This window comes from Cavia porcellus, unplaced genomic scaffold (assembly GCF_034190915.1).
Source record: "Cavia porcellus strain 051 isolate PalLab524CR breed Dunkin Hartley unplaced genomic scaffold, mCavPor4.1 scaffold_4, whole genome shotgun sequence".
In the NCBI taxonomy this organism is placed as follows: domain Eukaryota; kingdom Metazoa; phylum Chordata; class Mammalia; order Rodentia; family Caviidae; genus Cavia; species Cavia porcellus.
The window spans coordinates 96702114-96726040 of NW_026947487.1; the positions used below are offsets into that span (position 1 = coordinate 96702114).

General features: G+C 35.2%; 1 long non-coding RNA gene across 2 annotated transcripts in view; it reads left to right on the top strand.

The window, feature by feature from the left end:
• Positions 1–9011: 9011 nt before the first annotated feature.
• The window catches only part of LOC134475762 (uncharacterized), a 28262-nt gene continuing 13346 nt past the window's right edge, over positions 9012–23927 (top strand). For both annotated transcript variants that reach the window (XR_010046996.1, XR_010046997.1), the window contains exons 1-2: positions 9012–9240; positions 17935–17981. This is a non-coding gene — a long non-coding RNA (uncharacterized LOC134475762). The remainder of the gene's footprint in view (positions 9241–17934; positions 17982–23927) is intronic.

The window sequence follows — 23927 nt, forward strand, 5'->3', positions numbered from 1 at the left end:
AAAGGTTTTCAAAGATTTCCGACGAAGAGACAGTCACAGAAACATAATCAAAGACGCTCATAAAGAGAATTTCTAGAACTGCTTTAGTAAGTGACAAAATCAATGGCATAAGTGTTTTTGAATCAACGGAAACTACTGTATTTTTGAGAGGGATTAATGGCAATGTGTCTTTTAATACGATATTTTGTGTGTGTGTCTTTCATTTTTATCGATACTAGGGATCAAACTCACGACTGCCTGCTTGCAAGGCAGGCGCTTACGCCACTGAGTTAAATCCCCAGCCCTCTTTTAATACAATTTTTAAAATTTAAATCTTCACTGTATGTCCTGATCACACCCTAGTCCAAAACTGCATGACACTGTTTTTGTGTTTTGCTTCCAGTCTACAATGACATGTGGACACCCTCCCAACCTCCCCACACCACAGGCTTTTGTTATGATGTTTCTGCCTTGGAACCTGTTGACAAGAGACCAAAACTTCTGAAATTATGAGTTAAATTAAATCTCACCTCTTGTAAGTCACACGTGTCAGGGATTGTGTCCTAGGCACAATAAAGTTGATTATTGGAACAATTAAAAAACCTCAAAAGTCACTAAGAAGAAAAATGTGATAGTTCCACTATTGCAAAATAAATTGAATTATAATTAAATTTCAGTTCTATTTTCAAATGTTTGCAGAGATAAATGCTGCCTGTACTGCACAGTGGCTAGGCTTGGGACTGGAAAGTGGTTCACTGTGTAGAGCAGAGCCTAGAGTCTAACGGAAGCAGGTTAGGGTCAGGATGATGCAAGAACAGTTCGTGGGTTGTTGCATAAACTCACATCCAACAGTATGATGTTTGTTTTCCTAAACTTCATCCCTTTCTAATCTTCTCCATACTTAAGCAGAATACTTCTATACTTTCCCAGCTTTGACCAGATAATGGCAACTTTATGTATGATATTCTGCTCTATACTTCTGGTTAGGGTGTTGACTTGGAGCCAGTGGTAGAGGGGAAGAGAGAAAACAAAATGGTCAGAAATTTCATTTCACCATCCTTGGAGCAATGCTTCATGCTTCAGTATTAGACTCTAAGGCTTTCCTGGGCTGGGAAACAAGATAACTGGGGTAAAGAAAACTAACTGAAAACAAGAGATTTCTTTGGTGTGTATTAGGAGACCTCTTCCTGCATCTCACTTGACAATTAGAAAACACCCCTTTCAACCCTTTCAGTCTAGGCCAATATCTGTCTTCTATATTTAGGCTGCCTCAGAATGGGGAGGGAGGCATGGGAGGAAGAGGAAAAAGAGAATCTCAGGGACACTTAATTTCTTTCCATTCTCTCTATAGCTCTCTAAATTCCCTTTATTAGAGTCTTCAAACAACAACTACATGTATTCTGTCCAGGTTATAAATATTTATTCTGTAGAAAACAGAAAAACATGATTCTCCTAAAATATAAATTTGTCTCAAAATATAAATTCTCCTATTGTTTTCACAGTCTGTCCTTTGTGTTAAAAGTTTTACAAAGTCTAATAGGCCATTACCCCCAATATGTAATGTATTTAAACCTTTCTGGCACACAGTCACATTTTAAAAGATCATAAATTCCACTTCTAGGGAAAATTTGTTTCATAAATTCATGATACACTAGAACAGTACCATGATTCACTGGTATAAGTGAAGAGCAGGGTAAATAGTATCACAATATGCAAATGTATTTTATTGTATGATAAGCACAATGATAAGTTTTGACTATTTCCTTGTAGAATCTCAACAGAAAAATGTAGAACAAAAGCTGGAAAAGAATGTGCCAGAAAACCTTTGACAGTGAGATTTATGATCTAGAATGTTTGACTTGGGAGAGGTCTGGCTCATTCACTGAACTCTAGTTACTTGTCTGCATGAAGCACCAAGCTTTATCTCAACAATAATATCCCCAGATGCTTGGGGCATGAAAAGAGAAGTCATCAAAATCAATATGAGCCTATTTTTATAGAAAACTGTACTTCCTAAATAGCACTCTCTTCATTTTAAGACTTCAGAATACAGAATTTTCTCCACTCTCCAGTTTGTCAAAGTGCTTGCTAGGTTTTTCCTTTATTTCCTCAACATTTCTTTTCTCTTTGTCTCTTTTTCTGTGCCTCAAATTTAAAATTCAAGGTGGCAAAAGTGCATGGAATTAGATTCAATTTGAACAAATATTATTGCTAGAAGACTAGCGTTATCAGGATATATGTCTCATGTTTTTCTCCCAACCTAAGGATGGAAATGGAGATAGAAATCAGGTTAAAATGGGACATAGAGGAGGATAAAGTGACTGATTTTATCTTACAAAGTTAAGTAATTTTTGTTTCTTGACTCTTGTTTGCTTTGGATATGCTGTCACTTGCAATCCTCGGGTTCTGATTTAGACGGAAGTCTTCCTAGAGAAAGTAATATTACTGGATTGTGGAAGAAATAGGTGATGGCTGAGTAAGAGACATTTTCTGCAGTGGAAATTATATGTAGAGAAGAAATGAAGTCTTCATCAGACACTGCAAAGTGTGTGTATATGTTCATACATTTGCATGCGCAGGAGTGTGTTCAAAATCATAGGAGTGGTGAAGAGTGATTTTTAAAAAGGTAAAGAAAGCTAAGTGAATCTCAAGTTACCTTTTTATAACTTCATTGCAAAAGATGGATAATTTTTTCATTTTATGTGAGTGAATCTGGAGACAATTACAGCATATTTACATTTTATACTTTAGGTAGTACAAAAAACTTACGAGATAGGAGGTACAAGAAATAATTTTTTGAGTTAGTAGGTATTGACAATAGCCAGAAAAAATGGATTCAACTGAGAAAGCCCATTCATCAGAGTTTTGAAGGTAATGTCATTGAAATTTTCAAATTTTCTGTACTATCACCTGTTTATGATTTTGTTTTATATTTTATTTTATTCAGAATAATGCACAATATGACTTCTGATATATGGACTCTAAAAACGATGGTTTCCCTACTTATGTATTCATTTGGGATATTTAGGTAGCATTTTAGATAAAATATCACCAAAACTATAGTGAGGTAAGTGGTTTTAACACAAACAGAGCTTCTGCTATTGTGTTATTCCTTTCGGGATAAAAATACCCACCCATCTGGACAAGGAGAATGATATCACGGGTGTTTAGTCAGGGTTTGAGTTTATCTCTGGTGCTTGTTTACCAAGGATGAGGGCAAGAAATAGATAGCAAAATATGTGAATCATCATAGAGAGCTTTAAAACTGATCCACTGAAATCAGGATGAATATCTTGTTCAAAGAGAGGAGCATTTGGTAAGGTCAATGGATTAAAAGTTAAAAAACAATATTGCTCTCTTCTAGCAATATGCTTCTAGGATCTCAAATGATCCATTTTTTTCCCAAGAAATTGTTAAACACAAAACTGATTTTGATTCTCATGTTGGCATTTAAAAATGAATGCACAAACAAGACTTTGCTTATTCTAAATATGGGAGACACAGCATAATCAAGGAATACAAATAATAAATAAAACTATAAATTTGTTGAAATTTTGATAAGTTGTTAAGAATAAAAATATTAACCAAAATGGCAGGAAACAAGTACCAGTGGATTGTAATTTTAAACACAAATGATACTTTAAAGTTACCACAATCAAATAAGTGTCACATTGACTTGGAAATTCAGTGAAAAGCAAAATATTCCAGAACTGCATCAAAATAAACAACATTGTTTAATGCATGGAGATATTGTAATTGCATTGAAAGAGAGAAGACTTACACATTATAAAGGGCTGGAGCAACTTCTAACTCTCTGGAGACAAAATAAGAAACTCGTATCACAAATAAAAACGGACTCATTAGAGAAAAACATAAAAAAGATTTAGAGTAAAATCACAAACATACAAATAAGAAACTAAAAAAAAATCCCCATGAAAAACTAGAAAGTAAATACATCTTCACTCATTTTAGTACTTGTTTATTGAAGCCTATTATCCTAAGTATAATGTTAGGAGCTTGAAATATACATAATTTAGATATGAAAATATGAAGTTCCATGTATGGTGGATAACCAAAAGTAAAATGCAAGAATATTAAATAAATAAAACATCTATTTTCTCAGGATGTAATCAGTGATGTGGAAAAGAATCTAAACAATAAAAGATTTTGTATTGTGATGTTAGACAAAATATACCAGGCTGGGATACTAATAGTCCTATAAGGTACCAAGCATTGAAAAATGTGGCTTTTTAGCCAAGCTCTGAACAAACTGATGAGCTGTGTAGGGGCAGATGCCTTCAACAAGAGCTCTAAGCAGGGTCTATGGCTGGTGTGAACATTTAAAGTGCTTGTGTCTCTCAGATGTTTAAAGAAAGCCAGCTCAGTCAGTGCCTTCACAACTGGACTGGAATAAAGTAATACGGAGCACAGTGGTACTTCTAAGGACATTTTGCATCAGCATTATATCTAGAAAGCTGGCAATTGAATTCTGTGTACCTATACAGATGTTAAACATCAAATTGTTATAATATCTGAAGGGGACATAGACAAATGTAGATTTAAAAAGTATATTTGCCATAACTAAGATCCATTACATTTAAAATATTTACTAGCAAAAAATGTTTCAATTATATTGATGTGAATTCACAAAACAATTCAAAAGCTTGACAGGCATTTAAAGATTTTTTTTCTACTTTTCTGCAAATCAGACTAATAGTGATTATGAAGTACTTACCAGGACTGTTATAAACTAAGGTGAAAAATACGTTGATCTTAATTTCTAGCTGATACAAGGAAGTACTCTGCTACTGAGAATATAAATCAGTGCATTATTAAAGCACTTTGTAAACATCTACTGACACTAATGACATTGCCTGAAAATGTAACTTTCAGAGATTACTTTTGTGCCTTTGTGAATTTTTTTGTAAAAGTAATTTCAAAATTGATTTAGAAATCTTTTGAAACAACTTGACTGTCAGTGTTTGTGCATGCAAAGGATTGGATATGTATGCACATTCATATAAATGATTTTGAACAGATTTGATAACAGAAAGATATTCAGTGGTTTTCAGTGTTGCATCCTTTCTTTAATCATAAATTTGTTCTTTTCATTCTTATGCATATTAAGTAAGTATATGTGTGTGTGCGCTTATATTCAAATGAATAGTTTAATGTGCCTAAAACTTCAAGCTTGTATAACAGGTCTAATGACTTTTGTTTTATTCAAATACTTTTACAATATACTTGTGGAAGCTGAGAGCCCCGAGATGCACACAATTTTACACTCAGTGAAAAATAAAATCGGACACAGCCTCCACACTCTTCTGCCAGGCCACCCTGCATTCTGGAGAAAAAGCCTGAGAATTCTGAATTAGCTGCATCAGTGTAAAAAGTCTTTTATCAGCTCTGAGTTCACTCTGAAAATTCTCCACTCTGTTCTAGTCTCCTAACCATTTTAAAGTTTATTCCTGAAATAAAGAGCCATGCAAATGTTCTGTAAACAGGAGACAAATTTGTCTTTGATGATTGTGTCATACTGTCCCAGAAAGAGAAGATCAAGAGAGCATTTGGCCAAGAAATTTGAGGAAATGTGTGCAATACAGCACCAGTGACAAAGGGTTCCAAAGGCATTGAGGACACAATGTTGATAACCAAAAGGACAGAAGAAAGCGTACTTTGTCCCCATAATTAAGAAATGAACACATAATGATGTCCACAAGGACCATAGATATTTTAAATTTTATTCCAAAGACAAAAAAGCAGTCTTTCAGCTTTGTTGAAAATTTTCTATAGGCAATGAATATTAGATTTATTTGCAATTCACTTCTTAGTCATAGCAGTCTAGCTTGCCTATATTACAGATAAAAGAGATAAGACCAAGAAAAGAGAACTAATATGCCTAAGGTCACACAGTTAATTATTGGCATGGCCAGAACAAAATGTATATTTTCTATAACTATTATTCTTTCAACCCACTTCTCACAGGATATCCTGAGGTGAGATCCTGAATGACTATAGAAAATGGAATCTGTAGTGACAAGAAAGTTGTGGGAAATTGGTTTTCAAAAACCTTTATCCATCGTAACTGCATGAATGACACTGTGCTCATTATTAACATCACATTATTTTTTACTTATCAAACATGTAAAAGTACACACCTCATACCACCATTGGGAAAGAGTTTCCTCAGGGCAGAAGATAAATGATTAAATTCCTAAAATCCTTTTTGCTGTATTTTTTGACCTAGAAATGAATGGTTTTTTGTTTGTTTGTTTTATTTAGCTATGAGCACTTTGGAGCCTTAATTTTTTTCAAGTTTGCTTTGGGACAAGCTAAAAATGAACATAATACATGTGGAAAAAGTGGAAAATTAATGAATGACTGGATGGATCCATTCCCTTTGTTAGTTTTTCTGAAGTCTTTAATCAATTAAGTTCTTCTGTGTGTACAAGTGTGTGTGTGTGTGTGTGTGTGTGTGTGTGTGTGTGTGCTCATGGCCATCACTTTATGTTTTGGCACTAAGAATTACGTAAGATTTATCTCATTTTACGTTTTAGTGTGATATCTGAATGACTTTGTCTTTCTGAGCCAACAGAAAATCACTGCAAATATACCTTTGGGAAATCCACTGTGGTCTTGTTATTACTCAGATTTTGAAGATAAAGATAACATCTGTAATTCAGCAGAAAACATACAGATAAGTTTAAGAAAGAGATCCAAAAAGAACTTCAAGTCACTGAAGGGTTTCATCCCACATGTACAGGGGATACATGAAGGATGGGAGTGTATCTTATTTAGCCAAATGATAATGAAGGAAAGTGGTCAAAATGTCATTATGACAAAATAAAACACATTTTACTGAAACACTTTTCGTTTCTCCAGTTACCAGTGTTGGTATCAGGCGATTGGTGGGCAGCTTACTATACATGACTGAGTCTCTAAAGGGCTGCTGAGCTTTCTCAAGGAAATGTATAGTCATCTATACAATAAGAAAAAGGAATCATGATCCTTATTACAGGAACATTATAACTTCTGTCCATCTTACAAAAACAAAGAGCACATTTCTGTTGACTTTTCCTTAATTCCTCAGGAAGTGATGGTCAGAATATCATGTGTCAGGGGTGAAACTTGTGCACTGAGCTGTATTACGATGCACGGTTCCAGTTTGTGTTCCCATGTCCACTGGTGTCACTATCTTAGGGTTACAATGTGTTCTCATGACGTCTTCTGTATATCACAGAAATGCAGATTGGTTGCCAACAAAACCTTGCTTACTAAATGAAGGAGCAGATTAATCCTTGCAGGCTCTCAGAAATGGCTTCTAAATTTTTTTTGTTTGTTTTTGAAGTTGTCATTAACTCACAAGAGATTACAAAACAAATGCAGAATGCTTCCCTGTACTCCTCACTCCACTTTCCCCCCATGGTAACACCTGGTATATTATTGTACATGATCCCAGCAAATACTGTGCTACAATACTGGCACAATACAATTAACTTGGTCCTAATTAGATTATGTTGGTTTTTGAGCGCACTGATTTTTGTTTGTTTGTTTCATTTTGGTATGCCTCTGTGTAGAGTCCTATCTGATTTTATCACCTACATAAATCTCTACAGTTAAGGTGAGGAATTGTCATCTCATCCCAAGGAACTTCCAAACGTTCCTTGCCACACCCTCTCCTTGCTCACTAGCCCCAGGAGCCACCAGTATGCCCTCCCTTCTCTGTAAATTTTTTTCAGAATATTATATAAGTGGAATGATGTGACATGTAGGTTTTTAAGATTAACCATTTTTCTCTCAGCAGGAGAAATTCAAGGGCTTGGTACACTTCCCTGAGGCTTGTTCCTTCTGACTGCTGAGGAGTGTTCTATCAGATGGATGTGCCACTGTGGCCTGTACGGCCAGATTCCAAAGACAGTACTTTATTCAAAGTTTCCTCTGCCCTTACCTCTCATATTTATATCTCTCTCAAGTCACACACTGAATTTTTCCCTGGATTCTTCGTATGCTCATAATCAGGTTCCCTATAACTCATGTTCCTTATTATTGTACCAGAAAAGAAAACTTTAACATCTGAACTAATCCTCCAATACTTCCCTGGTGACAAGTTCTTTCCAGTACTAAAGACAAAATGCTTAGAGAAGCTTGGCAAGAGTTTGGAACTGTAGATGTTCACACGAGGTAAGTTTGGAATAATGTATGCTCACTGGAAGTAATTTTGGTAACTGTTTTTAACTTATTTTTTTCCACCTGTACGTGTTAATCTTATACTCCCAGGTTCTTTGGCAACACACATTTCGAAATTATCCAGCAGAATTTCTTGCTTTATTTTGTTTTGTTTTCTGGTTTTTGTTTGTTTGTTTGTTTTTCCCCAGAACAATGAATATCTTAGTAAATTTGAGACCTTTGCTTCAGAAGAAGTGTTTTTAAAGGAAGTTATCTGATATAGCTATTGTAAGAATTGAATTTAACAAATCGACATATGCCAAGATTGCACCGAAATCTTTGCGTTGGTAAAGAAATAGTGGTATAAGTGGGAAGGACACTGATAGTGTTTTCTTCCTCAAAAAGTAGTGGGGCTGGCATTTTTCAACAAGGTAATGATTCAGACACACAAAGGGCATCCCTATGATGGTGAATAAGTAACACTTTCCATTTTCCTTTTTTTCTTTCTTTATTTCTTTCTTTCTTTTTTTTTTTTTTTTTTTTTTTTTTTTTTTTTTTTTTTTTTCAGTCTCATACTAAGATCAGGGCAAAGAATGGGAAAAAATGAGTGTCTGATTTGTTGAAAGCAAAGTGCTTTTTTTGTTAGGAGCACAATGCAGAGATGTCCCCAGGCTCTGTGTATGTGCTGGAAGGAATGCCTGCTTGCAGAAATGGTAAGCTTAACCTTGTCCAAGTTTCGTTTTCCCGAATTATCCAGCCTCAATCTTGTTCTTTTGTTACTGAACACAGCTTCCATAGAACTCGAGTGTCTGTTTGGGCTGACCTCAGAGCTGGCGGCAGAGAAAGCAGCGGGTGAGAAGGGTATTTCATGTTTCTTATAATCAGTTTCTTTCAGGAGTACTACAGGGACTGCAGATCCCTTCACAATGCTCCCGCTGCTGACCAATGAAAAGAAATGCGATCTCACAGTCTTCTCATAGCTCTCCAGTGAAATAGTTCTCTTGTACTGAAACCAAAAAAGAATCCAGAGCATGGCTGAAGAGTAAGAATTCTGGGCCTGATCACAATTTCTGTTAGCCCTAGCCATGTCTGGAGGTGGGTAAGCATATATATTTTCCTATTTTAGTTTCCTTTTACATGTTTTCGTGGGATGGGAGATGAATTGAGGGAAGAAAAAGTAGCAGTGTGCCAGAGAATAGCACAGTATTTGGTTTCTACTGAGTCTTCTAGATGATACCATTAGTTGGTGCATTTGTAGGCTGGATTTCTGGATGAAGAGGGATTTCAACAGCTAGATAAATTGCACCTATAATGCTAATAGTCCGATGTTGACTGGAGGTAGCATTGCCTTCAAGAAGATTAAGGGGAAGTTTTAGCAGAATATTTTCTAAGAATTTCTCAATTGCGTATCCAGGTTTTGAGTTCTGTATTAAAATAGTTTTGTTGTGTTCTCCTAACACAAGTGAAATGCTTTCTATTCTACAATACGATAGAAGCAAATCTGGGAATTTTTTAAATCTTGGAAACATGGTGCAGGAGAAGCAAGTGAACTTTGAAGACATGATTTGGCTGTGTTTCCTCAGTTTGTTATCTATCAGATTTTGACTTTGGGAGAGGCCCCATTACTTTTCTAATCAGGAGCACTGTAATGCTGTCTTTCTGGTTGGCCAGCCATGGAGATTATAATGTGCATGGGATATCCAGTCCAGAGGAGTTCAATGAAATACGATTCATTTTTAGAAATGTTTCAATGTAGCACAGGTCTTGCAAATAGTCTACCCAAGCCCTTCCCATTTCCAAATAATAAATAAAAACCTAGAGACATGAAATTACTAAAATGCTAGTATTATAGATCTTCTGATTCCCAGGTTGCCTTACGTGGAATAAGTTTGGTTAATTTTATAACTTATGTGTATATGTATAGTTACAAATTTTTACACTATACGGATGCATATTGCTTTTAATAATTATAAACTAAACTTTGAATCTACCTAGCAATACAATGTGCATAAACACAGGTGAAGATTTGAAAGCAAAGATGATATAAATGAAAATAAAATAGATTTTGCTAGATAAAAACTGAAGGCTAAACTCAATAAGAGGCTACAAAGGTTAGTTCACTTATTTTTATCATATCCAGCCTACATGTGACTCTCTACCTAATAGCTTTTATACTAGAATTATTACATAACATCCCCACATTCAGCTGGTGTTGCAGCAAGTGATATTAAAACTCCTTTAGCCACTCTTAAGATAACAAATGAGTTTCAGTTTCATAGAATTTCTGGCAATGATTGAAAATTCATGTAACATATGTCTAGATAGTCTGAAGAAATGTACAGAAATATGATTATTCAACTTATTATGTGTCTCCTTAACATTGCCCAGAACGATTAGCCTGATGGTTCTCACTGGATGATGGCAGCTTATGTGTCATTGCCTGTGACCTTGATGTGAAAGATCTTAAGGACAAAATTGAGTATGAAAATGCAGAGTTTCAAGGAAGTAGAAATGTTCATTGACATCTACGTACTAAAGATAGAGTTAACTTGTGAAAATACATCATTAACATGATGAACAAATAAGCTATATGTCCTCTAAACCACATTACCAAATTAAAATAAAATTAGTCAGTCTTAGTCAAATAATAGACCAAGGGAAAGTGAAACACACAAAGGAAAACCAGCTTCCAAGCCATGTCTACAAAACAACATAAAGGAAAAAGAAGGAGGCAGAAAATCAGTCCTAATTTGCAGTTTGAAATACTTTGTGGGTAAAGGAGAGACTAGAAATTCTAGGAACCATATTTCTCACCACAGTAACAATCCTTTTATATAGTTATGTAAATCAATGGAAGGAATAAAAAGAAAATGGAAGAAAGTAAAACTCAATATTCCACTAAGTTATATTTCATCAGTTTGTTCACATTTCATTGCTATGAGCCATTTCTTAGGAATTCCTCAGAAAAGAAAGTATCTCAGGAAAGCTCCAGATGCTCCAGCAGTTAATTTACTTGAATCATCATTTACTTAATGACTTTTGGTAAACAACAAAGCCTGATCATATTAAGGGATGTGTTATATTGTTTTCTTATCAATAAACTTTCATCAGCAAAATTGGACTATGTGTGGGACGAAGTCAGAGGAAGGTATATTGAAACAAACAAATGAGGGAATAGGAAGAGAATATGGTGATTCATCCTGAAGACATAATTGTGTCGTCTAACATTTTTATTTTTCCTATTGTTTTCAATTTTAGGGTTGAGCCAGGGTCATTGCGCTGAGGTTTGTTTTCAGTCCTTTATTAAAAATTGTTTTAGGACAGGGTTCTACTCATTTGCCCAACTGGCCTTGAACTTGAGATCGCCCTGCCTCAGCTGCACAGAGTGCCAAGATGACAGACCTGCTCTGCAATACTCAGCTAGCTCTTCAGTTCTTAAAAGAGTAATGTTAATATTGTTTACGTTGTTCTCACAACAGATATGAGATTGAGACTTAGCAAAATGGTCCACAGCCCCATAAATAATTAGTGAGTTTTAATGAAAGTCGTCTCATTTTGCCCACGAAGCTCACACACAATGCATGGGTCACTGTCGGGATGTTTATCTGTGCCATGCCTTATGTGGAAGTAAAATCTGTGATAGTTTGTTCTTACAATGAAATTTGTATAGCTCCATTCTTATAGGTGATCGTTCAGATGACCCATTCTGCCTTGGAATATTTGAATCATGAGATAAGAAGGAATTAAAATCTCTGCAGAAAAATTCTGAAAGTCTTTATGATTTTCATGATGTCTTAGAATATTTTTTCCAGATTTATTTGGCCTTTCTCAGTACCAAGAATGAATTCCACATCATTTCCTCTTAGAATAAAACTAAAAATTATTTCTTCCAGATGCTTCTCAGCCTTCTTTGTATAATTTACTCCTCGGTGGTGTCTCTTTTATAGAGTTCACAGAAGGTTAGGCAAATGAAACCGTGCCTCATTATGTTCCCCACCAAATTACCTCTTGTAAACTAGAATAAAATAGAGGAATACAACTGCTTTATTTCTCACACAAATGTGAATCATGACTCAAGATGTACACTTTTTTTGGGAAGAGAAAAATGTTTTACTTTTTCCACTGTAAAAATTGGTGACACAAAATGGAAAGTAGCTTTAGATTTTCCATATGTTCTGTGTTCTGAAGTCTCTAATACTTGCTTTACCCATTTTTATGCATAACATTTAGTAACAGCCTATGTTTGATATTAATGTTACTATTGTATAAAAAGATCATTTAATTTTGATGGGAGAACTATGTACAGACTAGGTCAGTAAGAAAGTAGAATGTAGATTTAGAATGTTCTGCATAAAGTACAGTTTCCTTTCCAGACATTTCACTGGGCAGCTCTGGCCGATCCTTGAAATTCTTACAGCATCATGATGAAATAGAGGAAAGAGTACACACCCGAGAATGTGCGGCACACAGAAATATAATAGACGGAATGAAAGTAGACCATTTTGAAATCCTGATTCCATTATTTATTTTCTGTGTAACTTTTTCAAGTTACTAAACCTCGCCAGTGTCAGTTTTCTCAATTATAAAATGAGAACAGTTGTGGCCCCTTCAGGTTATGATGAGGCTGAGGTCAATAATGACAAGCAAGATACAGTGGGCACCGCTTGTCCTTCTTTGTACTCAGGTCATACCCCAGGCACAAGAGACCTCAGCCCTGAGGCTGAAGAGAAATACAGAAATTAGGTGACATGAGAAAATATAGATACTATGAGTAATAGATGAGAAAATTCCGCATATAAATAGGTAGTTACATATAAATGTGTTTTGAGACATTTTAGGAGGTGTATCATATTTATCTGTCACTATAGATCTCTGAAATAACTCATAGACTTTAAACAACTCGTATCAATAATAGAATGCAAGCCGTTTGTAACTGTAATTGTTAGACTTCTTAGTGAAATGATGGGTTCACTCAATTAGCATTGCAAATCCAGTATAAAATCCACTGGAGATTCTTGTGTATTTTTTTCAGTTTATAAAACAGACTAGGAAAGACAACTTGAAATCGGTCTGGGTCCTTAACTTCCAAGACGAAAAACTAAAAGCTAAAATACGAAAATGAGAAAATTTTAAATTACCATTGAGCACACATTACTTTCTGAGTTTCAATACACTAAATATTGAATTCTTTTCTTGGAGAGTGTTCAAGGAGACATACTATTCTGTACATATTAATTGATGTATTGTGTAAAGCATGTCAACTTAGAATCTAGCCAGATTACTAACAACCAGAATTTAGAAGGATTATGTAACCTCACTTGCTGTCAGTTTCCATACTTGTAAAGGAGAATAATAAATTTGGTCTTATAGATAACTATTCACTGTTATTGGTATCATTTGCTATTCAGCCTATATTTATCATCAATTTGCCAACATATATGCAGGGGTGTGTGTGTATGGAAGGCTATGTATGTGTAGCTGACTTATAAGACTGAAGAATTTGTATCATCATGTACATAGTTTTGATATAAAATTTCAAAAGCACTAATGTATGAAAAAAACCTAATGTGTGGAAAGAGATAATAATAAGCTAATTAATGTAGACAATGTAGAAGATAAAGAATTCAGTTTTATTCTTTTTACAAAAAGATGAAAAGTTGTAAATCAATAAAGGTGTCATTATGTTAGTGTTTAGCACATAAACTTTATAAAGACATGTGCTATGTAATATAGTTCATACATTTTGGGAAATGTATTTTCTTTAACTTTTATTATACATTCTTCAAAGGAAGTAGTTCATATGTTCTGTTTTATAGATTTACAAATAACATCTCTAGGGAGAGGAATGTGACAATTTAGATAATAAAAGAAAAACTTCTGTAAGTCTTGCAAACACAAAGTAAAGTGTCCCCCTGAAGTTTTGGAGATTTCTGCACAGGAGCAAAATTAATTATCATGTGGAAAAGTAGAATTGAGTGATGTTCAAATGAATTTCTGAGTTCTCTAAAAATATTCAAGAATTTATAGGTAAGAGTAGGACCAAGATTCCTATTTGCTGCAGTTGCTATGAATGGAAAACATGGACAGGTACTATAATGTTACTATTATATAAAAAGAGCTAACCTCTCTGCAGGCTGTCTGGGTTTTGTGGGGTTTGATGAGAATACACAGTGATCTCCATAATCCTAATCACTAATGGAGAGGACAGAGCTTCTCCTTGAATACACGGTGGAGGGAAAAAGTAGTTACTCTAGTATGCTCTCTGGGATAGAGTAAGAGCATCCCTTCTATTTATTTGTGCCAGTTGGGCACACGAAAGATGTTCGGATTCTCATCAAAGACTGTTTAATTTGGACAGAAAAAGGAAAGATGAGGGTGTGTTTTAGAGGGACTAATGGAGAAGGTCATTCAAACAAAATGATATGAAGTTTCTGTCATTGCCTTGCCTACTTGAACCTTGCTATTTAGATTAATATTTACCAAATACTTTTTATCGTAGTGCTGGTTACAGGATCTTTGTAAAAGTTGTAAAACTTTTCCAGAAAGATTCAAGAGGTAGCCAGTTTGACTTGATCATTTGAATTGTTTTGTGCAGTAAAAGTCCAGTGGAAGTCGTATGTGCAATGCTGACATCCATGTGTCTCTTTCCTGCATCCCCCAGACTCTAATTCTCATGTGCATATTTCATTTCACTAAAAAGATTGATTGAAGCTTACCATGCTACTGAATTCCTATTAGTTCCTACTTAGTTTCTGTTAGTAGCTTACTATGCTACTTAGTTGCTATTGGTTATCAGTAGATCATTCTCTTTAGAAATACTACATTTTAATTCATACCTGTAGGCTATGTAACCTAACAGAAATATTTGCAAGATCATTAACATATCTGAACAAAATGTTAATTCCTAATTGCAAATGTTCATATAATTTCAAGTTAGGATTGATGTTATCTTGCAGAAACAATAAATATTAATAATTCATTAATTTAGATCATATTAATATTGACAGTTCAAAAAACATGTGAACTCTCTTGTGTCCATTGAAACTTTTAATGACCACTAAGTTGTGTATTCTGTCTCTTCCAAGTAGATACAAGGCCACTTATTTAAATGAAATTATGGTCTCAACTATTCAGCTGCTCACCATTGTCTCAGTCACTTTCTGGTTACTGGGTCACCCACCATTTAAGGGAAGAGAGATTTATTCGTGTTCACATTTGATGTTCAGCAGACTTAAACACAGAAATGGCAAGGTGCAAGGGCATAGGCAGAGGAAAGCTGCTCTAAACAACACAGCTACAAAGCAGAGAGAAGAGAGAAGGCCGGAAGGAAGATATCCTCTTCTAGCAGAATCTCCAATGACCATCTCTATCTAGGGCCACACCTCTGGCCATCAAGTCAGTGCCTGGCCCCTATAAGCAAGTCACCTTCCCTCCTCTGCACACATAAAGTTTTGGGAAGACAGTTCCAATCAAAGCCACAACTATCTTTTATCACCTCGAAAGTCTGATTCTTGTCTTATAAATCACAGAGTAAGAAAAAATGAATAATTAACAAAAGGACAAGTATGCGTCTGCTATCATTAGTAACAGCCAGCAGCTGCAAAGCATTTGCTGTGTTAAGCACTGAATTTAAAACTCTGTGTCCAATAATTAACTCCTTACAAATACCATATGAATTAGAAATTTAATTCTATTCCCATGTTGCTAATGAGGATAGAGAGGTTAAACAAGAAACTACTCAAGATCGTAATTGCAATATCACAGAAATGTGTGCAGGGTGTTGAAGACGATACACCTGGGCTTTAGTCAGTGTTGGGTTTTGAGTCTTCATAACACAAGCTTCTCCCCTTTACCTTGCAAGCATTTTGAATAGTTTCTGTATCTCTGAGTCAAGATTTCATGAGCAGAAACATCCTCCTCTCAACTTCTTCCCATAAAATATTTAAGGAACAACACAAACTATATTCTAATACACATTAGTTCCTGGAGGAATTATATTTGTCTGTATTTAGTGATTTTTGTTCAAATGCAAAAATGTATTTATTTGATCTAAAAGGCATGGATATTACATACAGGTATGTATTCTGGCTGAGAATAAAATAAGTATTGATTTTTAATATAGAATTGGCCTAGAAAGCATAGTAGGATTTGGCTATGGGAGAACATATTATAGAACATTTTAGGTTTACAACTCTGTTGACATTAATCATGTCTCTAATATAATGACATACTTGAAATTGTTAATATTTGCCATTTAACAATAAAATATTTGGCTCTTGACAAGAATGTTTATATCCTTCCAACTTGAAATGCATAACTCCGAATAAATTTTTATTATGCAATACTTTCCATATACCGTTTTCCTTAAGATTTTAAATAAACTACTTATTTTTCATATATTTTTAAGAGCATTCTACCATACATATTAAATTTTGGCCTACATTGTGCTAAAATAATGAATAAATTGATCTTTTTGTGTTTGTGTAAAACTCAAAACTTTAAGGTCAAAAAATATTTCGGAACTCACTAACAATCAGTGTGTTTAATCATCAACTGAAGCACTGAAGAGGTATCTTGTACTGTATACAAAAATGTGGGAGCTTCTAATGGTATTTTATTTCATCTTTTAGACCTAAAACACTGAATCAGATTTTCATTTGTGAGCAACAAGAAGCCACCAGCCACAATCTGGAGAAAGTAATCTTACTAGGAGGGTATTAGGAAGCTCACAGGGACATGAGAGGACGAAGGGCAGCAAATACTATTGCTGCTTCCCCCTCTCCTGCTCATCTCAAAGAAGGGGAGTCAGCACCTCCAATTTGCAATGTTTTCTACACTATCTCTAAATGTTTGGTCACTCACTGAATAGGCCACGTTGAGGTCAACATGCTGATCAGCCATGAAGGCTCAGTCACTTGTCGGTGGGCCAGTTTCCAAAGACTAAGCCTGACTATGAACCTTTTGGCTGCTGAACTGGGAGCAGCAGTGTCAGAGGGCTCCTGCAAAACAAATACATGACACACAATTATTCATATCGTAAGTGGGAATTTTTTCCCTTGCAATATACAATAGTTTTTGAGGAAAGAAGAGAAAGATAAGATCAGAAATCTATGTCTGAGGATATTTTATTCTATCGATTAACTCTGGAATCAAAACCACAATTTTAGTGAACAAAAGAATAGCTTAACTGCACTACACTTTTTACAGAGAAAAAATATCTATCAGACTTCAGTTAACAAGTTAAATGGGTGGGGAACGTTTATCGTTGATAGGATTATTTCCAAAAGATGTAAAGTATAAAACAAAAGAGGCCTTTCTTCTGAGAACACGGAGAGAGATGCTGACACCACCTGCTGCTGAAGTTTGGGATCTCTCTCAGGGACACGTGGCTGTGGGGTTATAAGTAGCCTAAGCTTAGGGTAGTGTCCTAGGGCCATTAGAGATGCACAGGTATTTCATTGGCACAGGTTTGGCGCCAGGGGCAGATTCCAAAGGGTGGGGGGAGATAGAGTTACAGGTAAATCTCTAGGGGTGGGGGAGACATGAGCTCCCTGATTCAGGCTGAAGTCTTTTCTGCCTACAGTGTCCCATCTGGGCCAAAATCCTTTCAATCATAATAGCTTTCAAACTTCTTCTAACTTGTATAGTTGAGTCCTCCCAGACAGACAGATAGCACAGTCACATTTTTATGTTATGAGTTTCCTTGCTGCACATTTGACTGCAATGATTTTGAAAGAAGTCTTGAGGCAAATGGAAGTCATAACTAATTAATATATTTTTCCTTTGTAGCTCGTTCTGCCCCCACTCCTGAGAAAAACTAGTGAATCACATATCTTGTAAGTATTTCCATATAAACAACACATGAAATTATTACAGAATTGGTCGATCAATTCTCTCCAGTGGTAATATTAAATATGCCAAAGCTTTTCATTTATGAATGAAAAAGTGTGTACACTGGGTTTATTTATTCTAGTAACAGTTTGCTTGAATGCTTTCATATATAGGTTTCTCTCATATAATATAGTTAATAATGATTATAAAAAAAACTATTAACTTGCGTTTGCTGAATCAAGTACTTAATCATACATTTTGTCTTCATAATGATTTACTCTTGTGAAAATTTTGTTTCTAATTTTATTTGCTGCAGTATGAAAATATTGTTGAATCATAATGAAGATAGTGGATATACTTGGAAAATTAATTTCTTGGACATTGATAGTTACATCTTTACGGAATTTAGTTGAATGTAAAAAAGAATTTATTATTTAATGTTAAATTTAAAGTAAGAAATAGCAATATGTTGCATGAAACAAGGTGATCAGGAAAGAGTATATACTATGTAATTCTAATTTATGAGTTCTAATTATTATTGGAAAAATTTTATAGGAAGATAGACACTAAAATAATTGTTGCCTCTAGAGAGGATATTTACTATTAAGGGGCAGGAAGATTCTGGGGTCCCTCAGGTATTCTTGGTTATGTTAGATGTTAGTAGTCTTTATCAATATACACAAATATGCATATATAAAACACAAATGTGTAAATCTTTATATAAAGACTTAGCTTTATATATGTGTTCCATATATGTATAAATGCATATCTGTTTATATACATGTATACCTACCATATATCTGTGTAGTGTTATGTATATGTTAAAACCTACTTAAGTAATCTACAAAATAACAGATAGAATACTTTATAAATTATAAATACATATGTGGAAAATTAATTATTTTAAAAACATACAAATACTAACACTATCTTTGGATGATGACATTATCTTTATGTCTTATATATTTTATAATTTTCGCATTTAATTACACATTTTCATAAATCAAAGGAAGGTTTTTATTTTATTCATCACTGTACCACAATACATGTGAATGCTGATGCAAAGATGTATGCAATAAAATAATTACATTCAATATTGCCTATCATGGAGCTGCTGTTCTGAGCCCTAATTTTTGAACAGAAATATTCTAGCTCACTCCTCTTATTTGCATCTGGGTGATTGTTAACTTGTTCTCCATAGTACCCCCAGTGCCTATTTAATTCATAGATGTGGTGCTTAGTAGACCTTTGCTGAATGAACGAATATAACTGGAACAGACTTAAATTTTTACACCAAGCGTAAGTATCACTTAGAATAGACCTCAAGTTTTCTTCACACATGAAAGACCTGTGTTTGCCTTCACCAAGACAGGGTGTGAATGTGTAATGAGGTATTCTCCTCAGGAAAAGCCTTCTTAGCTTCAGTGGCAAGTCATGTAGAGACAATGGATGGGAATCTACATCTGGAAGATTCATTTAAAATAGTCTCTCAGTCTTCTTTGATGAAGTTAGCCTACCTCTCCTGATTGTTCAGAACCCTTTTTTTTCCATCTTAAAAACAAAAAGTATTTCTGAAACTGATTAAGCACATAGTAGCTCTAGAAAGCATACATTGCTCTTTGCAATAAGAACACTGTATTCAAGCTAAGTATATGAATTACTTAGCAAAGAGCTCAAAAAATACATTTTTAATGACACTTGAGTTGCTAAGACCATACCAACTGACATCTAATCTATTTCTACTACTTCATATCTTTTTCTTATGTTTGTAAATTATTTTAGATTGGGATTTGTTGGCATTTCCTTCAAGACTATAAATTCCTCACAGAAGTGAACCACTCCCTGTCTGGGTTACATAAAGTCTGGTAAATTATCAAATCTTGCTGTGGCCTTTGACACTATATAACTTTTCCAGTATCTAGTATCTATGTTCAAAATTCATTTGATGACCTTAGGAAACTAAGGTTAAGAATCAAGATTCTTTTTCTGTAGAGAACACTCCATTGTTGAAACCTGTGTCCCATCTAACCTCTTCTGCTCTGTGGAACAGCATAGCTCTCTGACAAACTAGAGATGGACACATGCCAGACTTCCTATGAGTAGATCACAAATGTCAAGTGAGGTGACAGTTTTTTTTCTACCAGTAAGACTCAGGAGAGAGTGGCATGCTGATTTTAAGATCCTTGAATCAGAAAAGGCTAATCTGAGTGGAATTTAGCATATTTACATGAGGGAATAAACACGATCGAAGACAAAGACGGAGAAGGATTGCTGGGATCCAGAAACTTGTGCCTATAGAGGGGCAGTCTTGGCCCCAAAAGCAGAAAGTGAAGTGTGCAGAGCAGAAGCTGAGGAGAGGAGAAGCAAACACTCTTCAGAAGTGGGTTTGAGAAAGGATGCTTGCAGAGTGAGCAGGTTCATGTTCATAACAAATGGAAAGCAATGTCTCTTTCATTTTCCTAAATTCTCTCATAGTGAAGGAACTACTTTAGTTCCTTGAAGTGTCTGCTGTGTGGTAGGATCAGTGCTAGGTGCTTGCAGGAGTTATTCCATTTAGTATTCAGATCATCCTGAGTTCCTGGCACTGAACCCCAGTGAAAAAGCTGAGGCTCAGGGAGGTAAGGTAGAGCAAAGAAAAAGAAAAAAAGTATAAAACTTTCCTCATCTGGAAAGCAAATGAGAATAAAGCACGGGTTTTTAAAAAGTGCTGCAATTTCTTTCTACACCCCCTCTTGGCTTTTTTTAATGTCCCCGAAAGCTGGGATTAAGAATCCTCCCACAGCCTGTCTCTTCTGGGAACTTGCATAGCACTGCTCCTGATTAAACTAACAGATTAGACCCCATGGCAGAAGGCACAGCTTCTCTCCTTTGAGAAAGAGCAAATAAGAATGAAGTGTTAGATTGCAAAGCTAATTATACATTCTGTTCAAGTGTAAACCATCTGTTGCAATTGTTTAAAAAGCAGACATAAGTCAACAGTTGGGGTGGGATATTTACTGTTGTGAACACACAAAAAGCTTATGACTCAAGTGCAAAGCCTGGTCCTCTTGCACTCTGGAGAATCCAGCAGGACTCTACTGATGTCTTGCAAACCCACCTACCTGTAAAAGAGTAAGTGACAGCTCCAGGGAGCTAAAGGTTAAGAACAAGTCATCCAGACTCTTTTGGAACTAGAAAATACCTCCAGCATTACAAGATCAAACCCTTTGAATGACAGATGGGGAAAGTCAGTTAAAGAAGGGCAAGGCTCTGTCTATCCATCACTTTTACATAAGTCCTTACAATCTTCTACTGTTATGCAAAAGTTTGCTTATGTGTAGAGTTCTCCTCAGAGATCTATTGAGTCTCTCAGGGAAGGAATGGGACAGTATTTTGTCTTTCTGCTTAATACACAGATGTACACAGAATAGAACTTAAACCAAGGAGGTGTCTAGTGTATGTTGTAAAAATATAATTATCCATATTGGGCATGAAATTTTTGTTAAAAAGTACAGAATGTACAGAGACAGTACCACAATCCACCCCACCAAGAGAGATGATGGGTGTTTTAGCACCGATGTTTTTTATTGAATAAGTTGAACATTCTGTCACATTGAGGCTTAAAATAATCTGTTTAATCAAAATGACTGGAATTAAATTGTAAGGTAGTTTCAACTGAAATCCAAAATTGAAACAAAACAAAACAAAGACAAACAAAAAGCAAAAAGCCAACCATGGTGAGGCACACACAAAATCTCAAATCTCAGCTCTCTGAGATGCTGAGGAAGGATTGTAAGATTGAGACTAGTCTGGACAACTCAAAGATTTAACAAAACTCTGATTCAAAATACAATGTTAAAAAGGAACAAAAGTTCAGTGTGAAAACCCTTCACTCAGTTCCAGCTTAAAAAATAAATAAATTTACCCAAATCAGGAAAACTATTTTCTTCTGGTTCTATTTCTGAGTAAATAAAAATGCTCAGTTGTAACAGTACATTTTGATTTTTTCTATTGTTCTCTAAATCTACGCTTGAAGGCAATTATTTAGAGAATAGTACAGGTGTCATGGACAGGAAAGTTCTATTGGCATGTTCATTCATAGCATGAAAACAGAACAGCAGCCTTCCATTCTTAACATTGAGTCAGCCATTAGTGTTGAGAATTTTGTTACCAACCTATCACATTGTGTAGAGTTATCTTTCACTGATTTTAAGTTCACATTTTTGTTTTATAATCTATTTGTAGTTTTCCCATCACCGATCACATATCTCTGGAAATTTTTCTTCTCCCTGGCTGGCATTTTAGTGTTGAACCTTCTTCTTCTATTTCGTATCAAAATTTTCAAAGACCTCCATTTGTTCCTCCAAATGATTTATTATTCAGACCACAGGACTTATTATTATACACAAGCATTCCCATTATCAATGACCCTACAGCAATGAAATGAGGAGGCTTTGCCAGTGGAATTGGTGAGCGATATTTTAGCGTGCTAATAGCACTTCCCCAGCTAAGTTTCTGACTAAATATGTGCACACTCAGGGAGCCAGGTAATGATAAAAAATAGCATCTAGCATCGCATTGATCTCTATGCCAGGCAACAATATACAACTTGGACTCAGGAATTCAGCTGGATTCAAAGGAATTTTTTGTTTGTTTGTTTGTTTAACATCTTGGCACTGAGTCCATAAAGGAATATCCTACCACTTTCATAGACTTTTGTAGCCAGCTGAATGACTTTTCAAAGATAGAAGGTGAAGTAAAGAGTGACTGGGCCCTCACCTTCCCTAAGGTTTGAGTGATGAAATCTGGGGAAAGTGCATTGTCGTGGGGATCTGAATTACATTAGTGATGTGTCCTTTCCAGAGAAAGGACTGCCTGGGTTTACAAAAAGTGAACTGTGTGGCATGCTTCAGGAGTGCTGTGACATATTTCAGCAAAACTGCCTCCTTTTGAAGACTGACATTAAAGATCCCTCCACAGGATTTAAACTAAAAATAGGTACCTTCTTACAGCCTAGAGGGACAGAAAATGAAAAGAAACCATTGTAAGAAAAGTCATTGCTTTTTCTCCACTTTATACTTAGTTCTAGCATCACAGCTGCTATGTTAAAAATATAACCACAAATACCTCAGTCTCATGACTATTTTTAGTGTCTTCCCTATTCTTAAGACGTGAGGACCACACCTCCTACAGGATATTTCAGCATACACACTCTCTAATGGCACTCTTCCACTCTTACCAAGGTAGATCGTGCCATAGGTTACTTTCTTTTTATTATCTACGAATAGAAAACTGCCAGAGTACCTTCCATATTTGTTATGCATTCATTTGTATACTTTCTATTTCACTCAAGGAGGAAAAGTAAGGGACACTCTTATAAGCCATGAATTTAAAACAATTTTTATAAAATGAAATTCACAAAGCAGAACTTGGAAGGATTCTAGTTTTGGTCATGGAGTGGGATCAAATAATTTTTATTTTAGATAGCTCTACCTACACCTTCATTATCATTTATTTGAAATTCTGAAGTTTCATTTTGGGTTCTGTTTATTACATTTAAGATAAAATGTTACCACTGATGTTAAAAGCAGTTTTATTCCAGGAAAAATACAAGATAAGACAAGAAAAGACACCAAGTAAAGGGAGAATTTTAGAATCTCTCCAACTCAAATTTATGCAACTAGAATTCTTTCAATTTACACAACTCTTGTTTTATTGTGATAAGCTGATTGAAAAAGAGAGATTTTGTAAAATATTGTCATCATAGAGTCAACAGTGGTATGATGCCCTAAGTATTCAATTTGAGGTGATGTACTCCTCACAGGGTTATGCTGTCGTTCTGTTGCACGTCAGAAATTGAAGGCACTCCAGTTGAGAAAACTGAGCTTCCTTTTAGACCAGGCTGCTCAGTTTGAGTAACTGGAATCTGACTTCTCATACTCTGATCCAGAACTTGTTACTGTCTTAGAACA